This window comes from Urocitellus parryii, chromosome 2 (genome assembly GCF_045843805.1).
Source record: "Urocitellus parryii isolate mUroPar1 chromosome 2, mUroPar1.hap1, whole genome shotgun sequence".
NCBI lineage: Eukaryota > Metazoa > Chordata > Mammalia > Rodentia > Sciuridae > Urocitellus > Urocitellus parryii.
In genome coordinates, this window is record NC_135532.1 from 148,710,506 (window position 1) to 148,727,786 (window position 17,281).

Here is a 17,281-nt window from a genome sequence, read left to right on the forward strand (position 1 = left end):
ATAATCTTATCATCTCCCAGACATGTCTATATGTATTTTTCTACCATTATCATATTTCTCTTAATTGGGCCAATTTTTTTCTGGCTGATATTTTATAGTTTTAAGTTATGAGCTATAATGAACAAATGATTCCTTTCAGATGATTGAAGTGATATGTACTAAATTTTCCTAGAGACAATCTAGGATGTATGAAACAGAGAATGATATAACAAGTATGGTTTTATTCACATGTGATATTGAATATATCCACAGTGAAAAATAATAACAGCACGCCAGAATCTCTTTTATGCCTTAATTGATGTCTCAGTAAAAGCAATAAAAATATAAAGTACATCATTAACTTTTGAACTTTGATGGAAAAAAAACCACAACATACCATCCATTTCTGACAAGTAGACATTATCTCATAGTATCCACAGCCATCCTATGCTTATTACTATTGCCTGCTCCTAAGTGTGACTTTTGGACACACGGCTCAATATTTCCTAATATATAATAGTACAATGGCTTTTATAGTCCATTTAATCTTATTTCATTATTGAAGGAATGAATTGCTAAGATTCCTCAGATTCTTGTGTTCTTGCTGAGAGTGCACCTGAACAACAAGACAAGCATAGCATCTAGCCCAACTAATGCCACATGGCCACATCCTGTCTAGAGTGAATCCACTCAGAGCTCCTAGAGAAATGTGAATATATTAATGATTTTATAAAGGCATTACATTTTTAATATAGGTACCACTAATTATCTTGGCAGGATTCCATCAGAGCCAGATGTTCTCCAAATGAAATATTTATAATACAGGACCATTAAATTTAAAAAATACATGCTTATTTAAGCAACAGGTCGTAGAACTCAAGCTGATCTAGGATTTTGAAAAAGCTGGTGAAAGATACAGGACATGGATTACTTTCTTAATGTCAGGGTAAGGCTCTGAACTCAATCCAAAGAAACTATTGTAATTGTTGCAACCATGACAGGCTCAGCTTCTGGATTTCTTCTAACAAAATCTTGCTGCCAAGGGCATTGATGGGCTCACCCAGTAAAAAATTACTATAATAATGTTAAACTAAATCATAAAAATGCAGAAGGTGGTTATTACAGGGCAGAGGAGAGGAATTGCTTGTAAAGTTATGGTGGAAATATCAAAAATGCATTTTATTGGACTTTTAAAAAATTAAGCTCTTTGTTTTTAAACTAAGGTGCAAAAGCAATAAAATGTAAATGTTTCTCAATAAATGATTTTATTCAACAGTCAACAGCAATGATTCAGCAAGTGAAAATAAAAATTATGTTCCTTCAACCTGGTCATCAATTCTGACAGGCTTGAAGTTTGTATGTGATAGTTGTCTGATGAAAATAACCTGCTGAAAATTATTTTAAAGAATTTTCATTGAAAAAAAAGAATAATTAACTTTTTAAATGTGTCTTTTTCTCTGTGAAAATAAACATGGCTTATGTTTAATTTCATGTGGTATAAGACTCTAAATATTTTATTTCATTTTTAAGTTCTATGAAGTTCACTTGACACAAATGTACACAATGATCAAAAAACTCAAATATGAATATCATAATAGGCATCCAGTTAAGGAAATGAAAACAAATCCCAACTAATCCTCCATGTGCCCTCTAAAAGTACAGAATGTAATGTTAAGTAATCTAGAATTGAGTAATTGAGTAATCTAGAATTTCCTTTCTGATCATCTTTCTACCTTCCTAAAATATAGATCCCTCATGCACCTAGCATAGACACTTTGGTAGACAGATTTCATATTGTCCTCAAGTTAAATCACATGTATGTGTGACAATTATCATAGAAACAAACTTCCTTTGATCATTAAAATACTAACGTACCATACACACAGGAAGCACTATATATGGGTTGAACTGACTTGTTCCCACTTGTATTCAACACTAATGTGTCTCTTGGATTCACACTAGAGAGGTAGTGTCTCACACATGGGAATTAATGAGCTACATCTGTAACCAAAAATATCTATGGAAAACCTGCTGAATTGATCCATATCTGTGTTATTAATCAAGCCCACTACGGAAGGGCTTTCTTGTGGCTGTACTATATTTTGGAGATAAATAGAGTAGGAAAACCACAGTTCAATTTAAAAGTTGTTTGAAGCTTTGAAGAACATGATTTTTTATATTATATGACAGCAATAAAGTCCAATCCTTGATGGCTGTAATTCTGAGTATATAAGTATATAAATATCCTGTATGTATAATTTTACTATAGAACATGACATTTGCCAAAAAAGACCCTAACTGTTCAATATGGAATTGACTTCTTACTGCCATTCTCTTTTTTTTTCTTTTTTTTTAATAAAATGACTTTTTTCAAAGTTAAAAACTATATAAGTCATTTGGTATGAATAGCCTGTAACTGAAGCAGATGGCTAGAAGTCAGAATCCTAGATTCTATCCTTGATTCTCCCACCAACTTGGAATGTGGCCTTGGGCAAGACATTACGGCAAATCTACAATAAAAGAGGTAATAATGTCTTACATGTGTATGGTGCTGTATGATCTAATGGAGCACTTTCATATACAATTTCTTATTTATTCTCCCCACCCCCAGCCTCCTGAGAGGAGTGTGGTAGTTATTAACCATTCTCAATATAAAGACTAGAAATTCAGAACCAGAAAAACTCAATCACTCTTTCATTGTTTTTTTTTTTTTTAAAGAGAGAGTGAGAGAGGAGAGAGAGAGAGAGAGAGAGAGAGAGAGTTTTTAATATTTATTTTTTAGTTCTCGGCGGACACAACATCTTTGTTTGTATGTGGTGCTGAGGATCGAACCCAGGTCGCACGCATGCCAGGCGAGCGCGCTACCGCTTGAGCCACCTCCCCAGCCCTCTTTCATTGTTTTATCAATATCAAATGTCACAGAGCCAGGCACAGAACATTCTAAGACTCCAGCCTGATCTTTGTCTTTCCTCCAACACATTGTCCCTCTCTGGTGCCTCTTACCTTGGCAAAATAGAAATGAGTACAGTGGCACTCTTCAGTATGGTGGTCACTGGCCACACAACCTTATGAAGTACTTGAAATGTGGCCAGTCCCTATTGAAATGTGTTATGAATATAAACTATATGCCAAACTTCTGAGACTTGGAATGAAAAAAAAATGTAAAATACCTTGTTAATACTTTTTATATTGATTGTATATTAAATGATAATAGTCTCAATATCCTGAGTTAAATAAAATTAATAAATATAAATTAATATATTAATAAACATAATTAAGTAAGATTAATTTCACCTCTCTTTTCATTTTTTAATGCAGCTATAAGAAAATACAAAGTTATATATGTGACTCCTGTTATATGTGACTCCTGTTATGTTCTTATGGGTAGTGCTGGAGTAGAGAATTCCATTGTTCAGTGCTCGTGGTACTGAGTTCACATTATTGGACTTGTTTATGCACCTGTCTTGATGCAGCTGATAAAAATTTTCTGAGATGCTATCAGAGTGGGATATAAACTAGCCACAGTGATTCAGCCATTTTAATCCATCTTCCACATGCAGATAAAAAGTCAGGCTTCATCCTTTGATTCCTCAAATTGCTCATTCATTAAAAAGCTTCATTTTATATTTGCTGAATGCTTGAAGGGCTCAGAAGTAAAAATGCCAGGGAAAGAATTATAAATTATATTTATGATTGTATAGCACTGCTTATTTTAAAATATGATCCCAATAAACATTTCGAGTGAATAAGATATTGGACTATTAGGTTAATATTGGAAATGTAAAATAATGATTATACATAATTGTTATCTAACAAATTTTATTCTCCCTACCAAGCTGTTATTTCATATGTAATCCCAGAATAGCTTATTCCTGTTTGAAAAATCTTAGAAAAAAATATGTTCTTATTTTAAAAATAATATACAGATAGATAGTAAGAAACAGCCCAAAGTACTAAAAGTACTCAGCCCTGTGGTAAAAATTAGGCTAAAATTATGTCACATAACCTTCATAGGGCTTTGAAAATTAGCCCCATGGATCTGAAACAAAAACTCTTAACCATTACTGCTTCTTACTCCAATGCTATTTGAAATCACAATGCAACATACCTTAATAATATTAGAATATTTGGAATTGATTCCCTTTTATTCATTTCAGCTCCACAAGTATTTACAGAGCACATACAATGGATCAGGGACAGTTTTAGACACTGAGGGACGATTAAGTAATAAGATCTGAACTCTGCCCAAGAATACATAAGTTGGTAGACTTGTGAACACGTTTTGTGAAAAATGTGTACTGACAACAGTTAATTAAGGGTGGGTTGCATTCTAAAGGGCTTTTTTTGTTACAATAGAAATCTTTCTAGTATGATTTCCTAATGTGTTAAAACTTACCTACTGTTTATAAAGCAAAGGTCTGGTATAAATAAAACAAATATGTAACATGAATTTCAGTACTTTGCTTTCCTCTCTGTTATACCCATTTGGAAGAAAGTAGACTGAAACTACCCTAAATATTTTCTGGAAAGAGTAAGTGTGAAAACAATGGGAGCATAAATCAACTTGCACTAAAAATTTCAAAATAATGAAACTTAAAAAGCTTTACAAATTTTTATACAATAATGAATAGGCAGAGCTCAAATCTTACTGCTCACCATTTCCTCAGTGTCTTCATCTTTGAAGATGGAAATCTAAAATGACGTGTAAATGTTATATATTAATGTTTAAAAGAAGATTTCAAAATAGTGTATGTTTCCAATTTCTTAGTGATCAAGCTTAGCTAAAACCAAATAAGAAGAAAAATATTAACAATATCCAACTCTGAGGGGCAGAATTTTAGGTAGTTCTATGTTCTTATTTATCTTTTCTGTGAAATTTTCAAAATGGACATACATTGTTCTTATAATAGATAAATTGAAAAATCATTGCAATTGACTTCAACAATGATTGTAAATGAGAAACACAATAATTGGGGGGAGAAAAACATTAAATGCAAATTTTGTTTTCAATCACAAAAGTTTTTATAGTAGTAGCAATATGTTTTGTAGATTCTTCTTTCAGGAAGTATTGCCCTTCCTTTGATTCAACTTCTCTAAATAAGGAAGGTGAAAATTGCTTTGAGTTTCAGATTTTCTTGAGAAAGCAGTGTGAATCTCAGCTACCAGCAAAGTGTAAAGATCAAGGTTGTAACATGAGCTCATAAAGCTGAAAGTTGTTATTGTAGCAATCAGAAAACAGTGTAAAGGACGCCTCTCCCGTCTTAAAACAAGCTAGCTCTCATTCATTTCTAATGTCATCTGCTTATAACATGCCTTAGTTTTAGCCCCTGAGATGTGTAAAATGTGGAAATATATTCTACACCTTTGGGGTGGATAAGGTATTAACGACCCTGAAAAGTAAAATATAAAGTTATTTTAGAAATTGTACTGAACAATTCATGGAGGAATATTTGGTCTGATAACTTCTCTTATGAAAACATTAAAATTTCACTACAAAGAAAACTCAGAAATGAGTTCTTTGTACCATTTAATCTTATTAAATCATCAATCCACAGACCATTAGAGATGAAAGGGGCCTTCTAGATTATATTATCCAGTACCAATATTTTGCAGATGCAAAACTGTTGGAGCAGAAAAATGATTTTCTCAGGAAAAAGTAAAATCACTCAAAAATATCCTAAAGAATCTGGGAACATCTGGAAGCTTATTTAGGAAGAACTAGGCACAGAATTTCGAATCCTATCAGAACTTTAATTACAACTTTAATTTTCAGTTTGTTTGTGGGCACTCCTGTGCAATGAATGGAAGTTGCTAATGTTGACAATGAAAAGTACAGTCATACTGAACATTGGAAAGTAAAAACCAAACGTATAACAAAGCCTGCGATTTCTGACCAGGTCACTCACCCATTACTCAGCTTCCTTTCCTCAGTGAGTCAAATAATTGAAATGTACTTTCTTTGCCACTTTTCAAACAAAGTCACCTATTATGAGAAATTGGCTACTTCCAACATTGCCAATAGACAGAAGAATAATAGAACATTCTATTCCTTGAGTTTATAATAAGGACACCAAAAATCTCATGAATTTAAGTACTGGTGAAAAATATACTTCTAATAAAATTTTTTATTAAGAACATATTTCTTATCCTCCACAAACACATACCCACTTCACATTACAGATATCATCATGAAAGAAATAATTTTTTTTTTTTTGGTACCAGGGATTGAACCAATGAGTGATTAACTACTGAGCCACAACCCCAGCCCTTTTATATATTTTATTAGAGAGAGGGTCTCACTGAGTTTCTTAGGGCCTTGCTGAATTGCTTAGGACATTGCTAAGTTGCTGAGGCTGGGTTTGAACTCCCACCTCAGCCTCCTGAGCCACTACAGGCATATGCCACCACACCCAGCAAGAACTAAATATTAAAACTGGTTTTCTAGGTTCAATGTCAGTCTAAGCAACGGAAGTGGTAACACTTGATTTTAAGGAAAACAGAACAGCATTTGTATGTCCATTGTCCTCTGTAAAATGAGCATAAGCATAGACTCTTGCGAAGTTATTTAAGAATTAAATCATTTAATAATACATGTAAAATGCTCAGAATGGTGCTTGAATACATAGTAAACATTCCATAACTGCCAACTAGTAATAGCAGTAAAAGTATTTACAACACAATTTCTCCGTGACATCCTTCTGAAACAAAACAAGTGTGTTTCACGGCTCCAAATACATGTTGGTCCTTCATTCCAAATGTTCTTTCCTTGCTTCTCCAGCTTATGAACTCCTAGTCACACCCAAGGTTCAGTTATGAAATTTCCTGCTCTTACCTGTCTTTCCTAATCCCAAGGCTCTCTGCATATACCCCTGTCTTACAAACTTGAGATGACTTTCTTTACTTGATTCCCCCTCACTCCCACCACACACATTTGCATACACACAAATGCATGCACACACACCCATGTATGGACATAGCATATGCACACACGTATATACAGGTTCATGCACACATGGGCGTGCTCACACATATACACACACATATGCACACACAGGCATGTGTACACACTGGACCTCAGAGAATACATCATAATTAGTTTTATTTTCCCATGATATGTTTATTGAAATGAATGAACATTAAAATTAAAATTAAATATTAAATTTTTTTTTCTGCTATCAGAATGAAATGTGTACCAAAAGGTGTCAGTTTAGAGGAGGAAGGAGGAGGGAAAAGGACATAGTGGGAGGAGCTGAGACATGCAATCTAGCTGCCCAGGAATCCAGATCCACCACAAGCCAAGACTGAGACTTTTAATCATATACAATGGCATCTGCCTTACTTCTTCCAGTATTTCATTTAACTTCCTTTAACTTCTCAGTGTCCCTCTGGAGAAAATGTGAGTGCTGGGCAAATTGTTCTCTGAGAACCTTTTCAGTACCAACATTTACGTGATGCTAAACACTGGTTTATCTCAGTGGTTCTCAAATATTATTAGCAAGCATCAGAATCTTCCATAAGACTTATTAAAATGCCGATTTCCTGGTCAGCGGATCTGATGAAGCCCAAGAACACTGAGGCTGCTGGTAAGGGGAACACATTTATAAAACTTCTGATTGATCTTCTTAACACAGGATCCTAATGCTGTCTGATTATCACCTGGAAATTCACACTAGGGTGTGTGAATTTCCAGGTGTGAAGGCAGCTGCCTTCATAAGGACTGATGCCTATGGGTGAATCCCAAGATTAACTACAGAAGGCAAACTTTGCCAGTTTTGTTAAAGACTCACCTTGTGTGGAAAGAACAGCCGGAGTTCAAGGCTACAGGGCAAAGAAAGCACATATGCCCGAGTTTTTCACCCTTTGGTTTCAACCTGCCGCAGCTTATTTTATGGATCACAATTGCCATCTAGTGACAATTTTGAATAACTACATTGAGGGACTACAGGAGGAAATAATGCTTCCGTTTGCAAACTGCTTGTTTTGCAAAACCACGTTCAAGAGAACCCTTAAGAATAAATTCTAATGTGTTCTTGTCTTGTTTGCCTTTATATCTCACATTTATAAACACATATACAACACTTACTATGTGCTATGCACTATTTTACATATATGCTCAATTATTCATATCTACACAATGAAATACCTACAGCTCTTTTCCTCATTATTGAGACAGGAAATGTAACCACAAATGTACAAATGTCCAGAAGAAGGATAAATCTGAGATTGAATCTAGACAGTTTCTCAGAAAATACTATACTAATTCGCCTCTCATACTATCAATTTAAAACACAGTTGCCAAAATATATTAAATCAATACATTAATGGATAAAGAAAATGTGGTGTGTATACCTAATAGAAGACTATTCACCAATAAAAAAAAAAAAAAGGAAATCCTGTCATTCACAACATGGATGAACCCAGAGGACATTATGTTAAGTGCAGTAAGCCAGGCACAAAAGAAAAAAATAATAATTAAAAAAAATAAACCTGGTGATCTCACTGGTATGGAGTCTAAAAGAGCTGATCTCGTAAAAATAGAATGGTGGTTACCAGAGGCTGAGGGAGTCATGTAAGGTGGAGAGAAAAGTTGAGATGTTGGTCAAAGGATACAAAAGTATAGCTAGACAGGAGGAATTAATTCAAAAGATTGATTATATAGTATTGTGACATATAGCAATGATATATTGTATTCTTGAAAAATACTAAGACTAGATGTTGAATGTTCTTACCCCAAAAATGATAGCTACATGAGGTAATGGATATGTTAATTAGCTAGATTTAGGTATTTCAAAATGTTTATATGCTTCAAAATATGTTATTCATGACACATACATACAATTTTATCCATCAATATAAATAAATAATAAATATTTTTTATTTTTTTATTTGAAAAAATAAAGCCATTGCTAAAATAATTGGCATATATAAATAGTTATCAGCTCCCAGACATGGATCTGCACACTGAAGCAATGATTTTTGCTGATTATTCCCAGTGAAATCAGCTCATGTGCCATAATAAAAGAAATGCTTCCACCTTCACAAAGCCAAGGTCATACAACAAAAAGAGCACTGACTTGGCATCAGTCTTGGAATCAATTTCCAACTTGCTATGCAATCGTGGACTTCAAAAGTCCCTTAAACTTTCTGGGCTCCACTTTTTTTCATCTGTAAAATAGAAAAATAAAAATTATAGTTTACATAGTCCTATAACTCCCAAAAATATACTTTGGGAGTTCTGTAAAGCCAGATTTAAATTCTAAACTGCTCAATTTTTCCAGTGAATGTGATCACAAAAGCAAACAGGAAGGTCATGGGAAGTAACAGTATTGGTCTTGCTCAAATTATCTTGCACATGTGAAAGAGATCAGATTTGATCTCCTGAGTTATTGTCCGGAAGTGCCAGCAGTAAATAATAACACTCATGCTTGCTAAGTGAAAAGCTCAATCAGAGAGATCCACATTCCATTTCTCTTCCTGGATGTGGTACTTGGTCTGTGTGCTGAACTCTGTGCCTCTACCCATTCTGAACCTTCTGAGAATCCTCTCCAAAGGACTCATGCAGAAAAATCACGTATTTGCCGGTGGATTGAGGTCCATTCCTCCTGGTTCCAGCTCTCCTGTATCAGAGATCTTGGATTTAAAAACCTGTTCTTGATCATCCTTTTAGCTCCTCATCTAAAACACCTCAGTTACCAAACTATTTATTATTTCAATAGACCCATTACTATAAGATGTTTATCAAGCCAAAACTAGCAGTTTCTCTCTCTCTCTCTCTTTCTCTCTCTCTCTCTCAGTATCATTAAAATAGAGGAAGATAAAATATTAGCACCACACTTTAATAAATTTCTTTGTATCCTTTCAAGTATTTGCATGTGTCTCATCACCTAATTAGGCTTCTGTGCTTGAGAAGTGAAAAAAATCTAAGCACAGAAATGTGAAAGAAAATGATAGAAATTTTAAACAACTTGAAAAAAATAAATGAATGGCTGAGGGTCCACTTATCCTAATTATTAAGCCTGTACTTGTCCTGCAATCATGGTTTAATAATCAAATCTTGATATAGGATGACTGCCCTCTGATACATGAATTAGAAAAAAAAAGTTCTTTATACAAATATACTAGAATTAAAGGATTAATTAAAAGATAATAAAAACTATAAATTCACTCAATAAGTATGCTGAGAATTTAGTACATGCCTAGAACTATTGTAAGTGTAGGGATTTTGCAGTGAATGAAGCCAAAAATGCCACTCCACCCTCAGTGCTCCATTGTGTGTAGTTGAAGGGAAGATAATAAATGGGAATATAAACAATTATGTTCTACAGTGTCTGATGACAAAGAAAACCCAAGTATGGTAGAAGGACAGAGAGCAATGTAGTGGCAGTGATGCCGTAAATTGGACAGTCAGAGCAAGTGCCTCTGAGAGAGAATATCAGATCCAATATCTGCAGGAAGCAAGGTCATGTGAAGGAAGATTTGGAAGGTAGTTTGAGCAGAGGATATAGCAAGGAAGAAGTCCCAGCACTGGGTGCCAGCTTGGTTTGTTTCAGGATAGCAAGGAGACCCCCCAGCCAAGCCTAGTGACTAAAGGAAGGCAGAGTTGGATCACGTAGGCCTCGACAATTGTGGAACGGAGCTCAGAGCCCATGTGAACAGAAGTAGGGAGCCAAGGAAGGGTTTTGAACACAGGCACCTCAGAAGCTGATCTGTTTCTTTAAATCATTGCTCTAATTTCTTTTTTTGACAGGGTCAAGAGCAGAGGCAAGGAATTAAGGATCTGTTCAGTGGTCCAAGCAAAACACAATCAGTGTCTTATAATAGTGACTTAGAACGTATTTTTATGAGAGAGACCATAAAACATGCTGATGCATAGGATATGTGAGAAAAGGAGATATCAGCAATGTCTCCTGGACTTTGAAACTAAAGAAGTAGTCAAGTACCATTTACTGATACCATTTTATTTTTTGAAAACTATAACCCTTTAATAGTACCAGTTAACTTGATTTCAAAATTAATTTTTGAAAGTGCAAAAATGTTAACTTTTAATTTTAAGAAATTTTAATTCAAGACTCTTTCAGAAATGTCACCCCCTTTTTAAGGAGAAACCTTGTAGAGCAACAGTGATATTCTGCTGCATAGCTTCCGACTCTAGAAGAGTCAAGAACCAGACCATGAGCCTGAAATAGTATAAAAGTTCTAAATGTTCTTTTGTAAAAAGTTTCAGACTCATGCCCAGAGAATTTTTTTTAAATCATAATTTCTGCTTAGGATACTTTTATAAATAGGAATAATGAAAGATTAGCTCTCTATTCTTTCAAGAAGTACAAGGTAGAATTTCATGGTTCAGTTCAAAGGAATGTTAAGTATTGGCCTGAGATTTATTAGACTCTTGAGAACGAAATGTTACAGTGGAAATGGGGGAGAAACATGCTTGGTCTATGATCCAGGGGCACTTTTGTGGGAACCAGAGTCTTGAACTTTCGGGCAGTTATGTTGTGCCTGAGAGATCTGGGACAGTGCCATCACACCACCCATACATGGTCAATAAAGGCAAGAAAATACTTGGGGCAAAAAGGCTTACCCCAAATCACCAGTCAATAAGGGATAGAGCCAAAATTATATAAACAGAAGTTTAAAGATAGGCATGGAAAGTATTTTATTCATACACAAAGAAAACTTGAAGGGCCAACACATTCCAATGAAACAGGGTTCCTTTCTTGGTTCCCACTTTATAGAGAATGGCTCCTTTTCAATATTTTAGCTTCTCTGATAAGTACTAATTAGCTCTGATCGTTTCTACACAGGAAGAAAAAATGAAATTCTCATGGCCTACAAACACCATAAAGATAAGAATCTTTCTATCTTCTGTATCGCTGGGTCCCCAACAAGTAGATTTGTGTCCAGCACACACTTTATATTCAGCAAATCTTTGTAGAGTAAAGAAAAGCTAAGTTGAAGAGGAAAAAAAAGAAAGTAGAAAAGAATCTTTACTATTTTGTTTTTATACAAAAAAAAAACTAAATTTTCAGATGAAACTTAATGAAAATATATCAAGAGAAAGCTTTTCCCCTGATAAAGCAGCTCTTATCTAACATATGGTTTTTTCCCTGGTATCAAATTCTTGTTGTCAGATATAATTCATTGATGTTGACTAAGAATTAACAAATCTTTATCTTAGGTCCTTCAATTTTAAGTAGTCTACATTTCTCATTCATTTTCATGCTCTTTCTTGTCGACCTAAACAGTTAAGTTAAAAAACTGAATAGTTGACAAGTTGGCAGCCCCAAATTTTGGCTTCCTTTGATCACCTTCTCAACTCAGTCTAAGCTTATAAGATCCATATCTAAGATTCTAATTTGACTTTAATTTACTTGAGTACACTTTCCCTTATCAGTTCTGACCTCGTGCTCAGGGCTGGTTCTTTTTTCCCAACACCATTAGCAGCCACTATCTTTGACCATAGCAGCCATCAGAGTAGTAATGTATAAAAAGAGAAAAATGAAAAATGATAAAAGGATGTGGAGGTGACATATCTGTTCCCAGACTAAGCCCTCTTAGGAAAGTGTTTGATGGGAAAACAGAAGTCTCTGCACAAAAACTATTCTGGATTCTAGAAAAAGAATGCTTTTACCTTTTAGGAAGGATTTCAGCCTACCTTGAAATTCCTCCCTGGAGTTCCTCCCTACACCTATTTTTAAAGCGTGATGTCATCAAAGGGGAAGATGGAGAAGATTTATTTTATTATTTCTCCTTGGATTTCTGCTACAATTTATCCTTTTCCTTTTTCTCACTTCAGAATGACTTATACACATTTTTAAAAAGGTCTTAGATTCAAAGATCTTAAAGAACACAGGCTATAAGAACAGATTTATGCGGATCTACCAGAGGCTGAGCGATAACAGCATTCTTTTTGTTTTTTTTAAAGAGAGAGTGAGAGAGGAGAGAGAGAGAGAGAATTTTTTTTAATATTTATTTTTTAGTTCTCGGCGGACACAACATCTTTGTTGGTATGTGGTGCTGAGGCCTCTTGCATGCCAGGCGAGCGCCCTACCGCCTGAGCCACATCCCCAGCCCCCATTCTTTTTCTTTGACAGGATTTAAAGGACACTGAAAAGTGTCAGGCAAACCTCCAACACCACAGCCTAAAGCAGGTTAACCCAAAACACACAATATCCCCAGCCAGCTCAAGATTAGTGACAAAGTTAGACCTGAGGACTTCAGGATGTTAATTGAGAAACACAATTTCATGATATGGATGTCTCCATAAACTGGACAGAGCTCTTCTTGAGTATTATGAGGTATCCCTCACAGTGGGTGCAATTATTTATCCTTGATGTTATAACAGATATTGTATTCAAAAGAATCACAGATCAGTTTTTCACTAGGACTGTGAAAGTAGTAGACATAAGAATCAACTAGAACAAGTTTGTAGAAAATGCACATTTCTGGCCCCCTCCCCAAGCCTCTCTAATAAGACTCCATGAGGACATGATAGGCAGCAAGGAAGGCCAGTGAGTGAGATGCAAATGGTTAGGAAACTACACACAAAGAAGCACTGCACCCTGGTGTGATGTGAGCTCCCAGCAGTCAGGAGTCTATTAATGAAACTTAATTCCCTGCACCTGCAGTGAGGCTTGAACTTGGTAGAGACAATGACTATTTGGTGAATGAAAACCAATTAGCCTTTATAGACTCCAGGGCATCATTCTAAGCACTCTAATGCATTAACTCACTTAATCCTCCCAGGAAGGCACTCTTATTAGCCTTTACACCAGCTGGGCACTCTGCCTGCATACTGTGCAGAGAAAGTCACATGGCTGGCTTCTGTTCAGCTGCTACCTCTTCAAGAAGATCTTTCTTGACTACCTACCTAATGTTCGATCAATCTCACTCCCATCCCATCACAAAATCCTGTTCCTTTTCTTTGTAGCACTTAATTCCATATAAAATCACCTTGTTTTATTTTTTGTATTGCTCCCTCCACTAAAACATAAGCTTCACGAGGAGTTGTGTTTTTCACTGTCTGGAGGCACAGTGTCTAACTCACAATCAGCACCAAGGAAGTGCTTGTTAGATGAATGCATTAACAAATACATGACAAATACAATGTAAAGGAGATGTATTTGCTATATAAATTATTAGAACTTCCACATTTTATTATGTATAACAAGTGAAAGGCTTCTAACCCAAAAATAGTCCTAAAAATTATTTCATAATCTATCCTGTCCCAAGTGATAGTTTGGACATGAGAAAAAAGGAGAACTAAGCAAAGGTTTTAAAATGTAAAGTATGGATAGATTTCTCACTCTGGGGCTTCAATATTTTGTTTGCAATAAACTTTCAGGACATCAGACACACCCATGTTCAAACATAAGTGAAAAGCACATTCCAGTATCAAATGTACATGACTTTTAGATTAACCCATATTTTGATTAACCACACAATGACTGCCTTACTAGTCCATAAAGCTGTATCTACGTGACAATAAAAGAGCAAGTTATAACACTGAAACTAAAGCCAGATGCTTTATCAGTCAGAAGAATGAATAGACCAATTCAGTCCAAAGAATGAATGTATCACAATCATTGATTGTGTGGTCCTAAGCCAACGAAATCATAATTAGGACCTGACAGTAGGCACAGGAGAGAAATTTTTAAATTCTGGATAAGTTTTAAATGAGCTTCTCATACAATATAGCTCAAAACCATGGTTCTTTTGAATGGGGCCATTTGCTAGTTGAGGTCATGTCAATGCTAACCAAAGCCCTGCAGTATTCCTACTGTGGATGAGTACATTGCACTCTTTCTTCTCTTTATTTATGATGTGGATCTCAGGCAAACAAGAGTCAACCCTAGGAAATCCTGCTAAATGAAACTTTATGTTCCCAGTGATTCCTGGGATCGACTCTTGTCGATGTTATGCCAGACAGTAAATGTTATCGGTGATGTTGTTGGATAGAAAATATTCAAAATCAACTGGAAACTTCAAAGAAAGCTGTTTTCCTTGTTTTATTTTGAGAATGCTATGATCATGCAGGGACTTGGCCAGACCTGGGTTGGCTTCATTAATCATCTCAGAGCATGTGCATAGATCATGGAAAAAATTTTCCATTTTTGAGGAACTGCTGGTCTCCAATCACATCCGTTTCATTCAGTCACTGAAGCTGAAACTTGGAAGTACCAAAATACATGGAGGAAGGAACAGAGGAAGGCGTGCAAACAGTAGTGAGGTCGCTCTTACTACAAAAAGGCAAAAATTCTTCCTTTGAAAAAAAACTCCGCCTAGAAAGAACTTAGTTGCCCTTCCTCCCATTGAGAAATATTTAATTAAAATATTTTAAATGATAGTGAAGAATTGGTTTTCATTCTAAAAATTTCCAAGTGCAATCTAGGCAAGAACAAAGATAATTTCTATGTTCACTGCCCAAGCCCTCAAAAACATCTGGATTAACTTAATGCCAGATTTAGCACGTTTTGTTTTCCATTTTATGAGCAAAACATGATTTGGATAACAAATTTTTCTGAGGCCCATGCATACTGCTGAGAACCTCTGTCATTTCCTTATCAGAAGCAACAGGAGAAATTCCAAATATGAAGAATCACTGAGATTTATGGCCTCCATTCCCAGCCTGACACTTGGCTCAGCACAGAGGGTAAGCAGCCAAAAAGAAGTCCTTTACTAAGGTATGAAGGCAACTGGCTGCTTGGGGAGTCCAGACTTGGGAGTGACACAAAAGAAGGTTTGGGCTTTTACACAGCCAGCAAAACCTAGTCTGTTTGAAGTCGGATCAATTGATTTCTTGAACATTTCAAATAAGCAAAATTCTACAGGAAATGGGAGCCAGATGCATTTTTAACCCAGGATGATAGTAGAAACTAGTCACACCACATCCTTTAGTTTCATTTTGGCCCTCCTGATAGACTTATGCTCCAGAACTATACCCATATAATGTGTATATAGAGACAGTCATTAAATAAACTTGGTAAGGGTAGAGATTTTCTTATTCAAATAACCAAGGAAATAGCATGTGTCTGATATGTAGCAATTTCTTTTAAAATACTTCATTGATTTGGAAAGGACTCTAAATGCTTAGGAAGAAGCATCAATTGTGAAGCAGGCATAGTATTGCTATTTTGAAAAGCCCTCAGAGGGAGGTAATTGCTCTTACTGTGCACCTAAAGAAACCAAGGCTCATAGATACATTGACTTGCCAGAGGCTACATGATTATAAATGGAGAAAATAAGATTGACTCATCAAAGAAGTCTCCAGCCAAGTCTCAAAATACAGTTAGGTAGGAGGAATAGGTTCAGCACAGGGGACAACAAGTTACAATAATCTATCATACATTTGACAAAGAACTAGAAAAGGGAAGCCTGAAGTTTCCAAACATAAATAAACAATAAGGATCTAGGCACAGTGGCACACACCCTTAATCCCACTGACTTGGGAGACTGAGGCAGGAGGATCACAAGTTAGAGACAACTCAGTAAGCCCCTGTCTCAAAATAAAAATTAGAAAGGACTGAGGATGTAGCTCAGTGGTAGACTGATCTTGGGTTCAACTCCCAGTTCCAAGAAAGAAAGAAAGGAATGTGGGGAGGAGGGAGGGTCAAAGGAAAGGAAAGAAGGGAAAGAGGGAGGAATGGAGGGAGAGAGGAGGGGAAGTGAAGGGATTGGGAGATGGCAAATGCTAATTATCCTGATTTAATCATTATACATTTTTACATGTTTTGAAATATCATACTTTACCCCATAAACATGTACAACTATCACATTAATTAAAAAGAAAAAAGTAATATTTTTAAAGGAGCCCCCTATTGATCCTCAGGGTTGAACTGAAATGAAAAGACACGGATTATTCAGATTGTTTCTTCACTTGCTATTGCTAGTTTGCCCCTCCCTGCCCACAGTACAGGAAGGAATTGGCAACCTCTCTGGAGCTGTAACTACCAGGTCAGGATCATTAGCAATCATGTGCCAGGAGCACCACCTCGCCAGGCAGGAACAGCCTACATGCAGCTTCCCCCAGGGACCCTAAGCGGGAAGGAAAGGTTTCTTCCCTCTCTCTACCTTTAGCAAAAACTGACACTGTCACTTAGCAGTACCTGGATGCTACCTTGTGAACAACTTGTTCTTTGTTCTTGTGACTTTCACAAAAGATGAAATATTCTTTTTTTTAGATGAAATGTTCTTTTCATTTTAATTTCACATATGCTGCCCAGAAGCCCCCAGGTTTTCTGGAATTTTTATTAAGAATTCCAGATATTCCAGCAATAATTTTCAGACACCACAACTTTGGCTT

The 17,281-nt window shown here is 35.8% G+C and overlaps 1 protein-coding gene across 4 annotated transcripts in view; it reads left to right on the plus strand.

Moving 5' to 3' along the window:
* Nucleotides 1–17,281, plus strand: part of Col8a1 (collagen type VIII alpha 1 chain) — a 155,314-nt gene that overhangs the window by 97,430 nt on the left and 40,603 nt on the right. Inside the window, exon 1 of one of the 4 annotated variants that reach the window (XM_026402436.2) lies at nucleotides 2,467–2,503. The exons of the other annotated variants lie outside the window; for them this stretch is intronic. The gene's annotated coding sequence lies outside the window, so the exon portion shown is untranslated. Of the gene's footprint in view, nucleotides 1–2,466; nucleotides 2,504–17,281 lie in introns of those variants that run through there. 4 annotated transcript variants of the gene reach the window in all.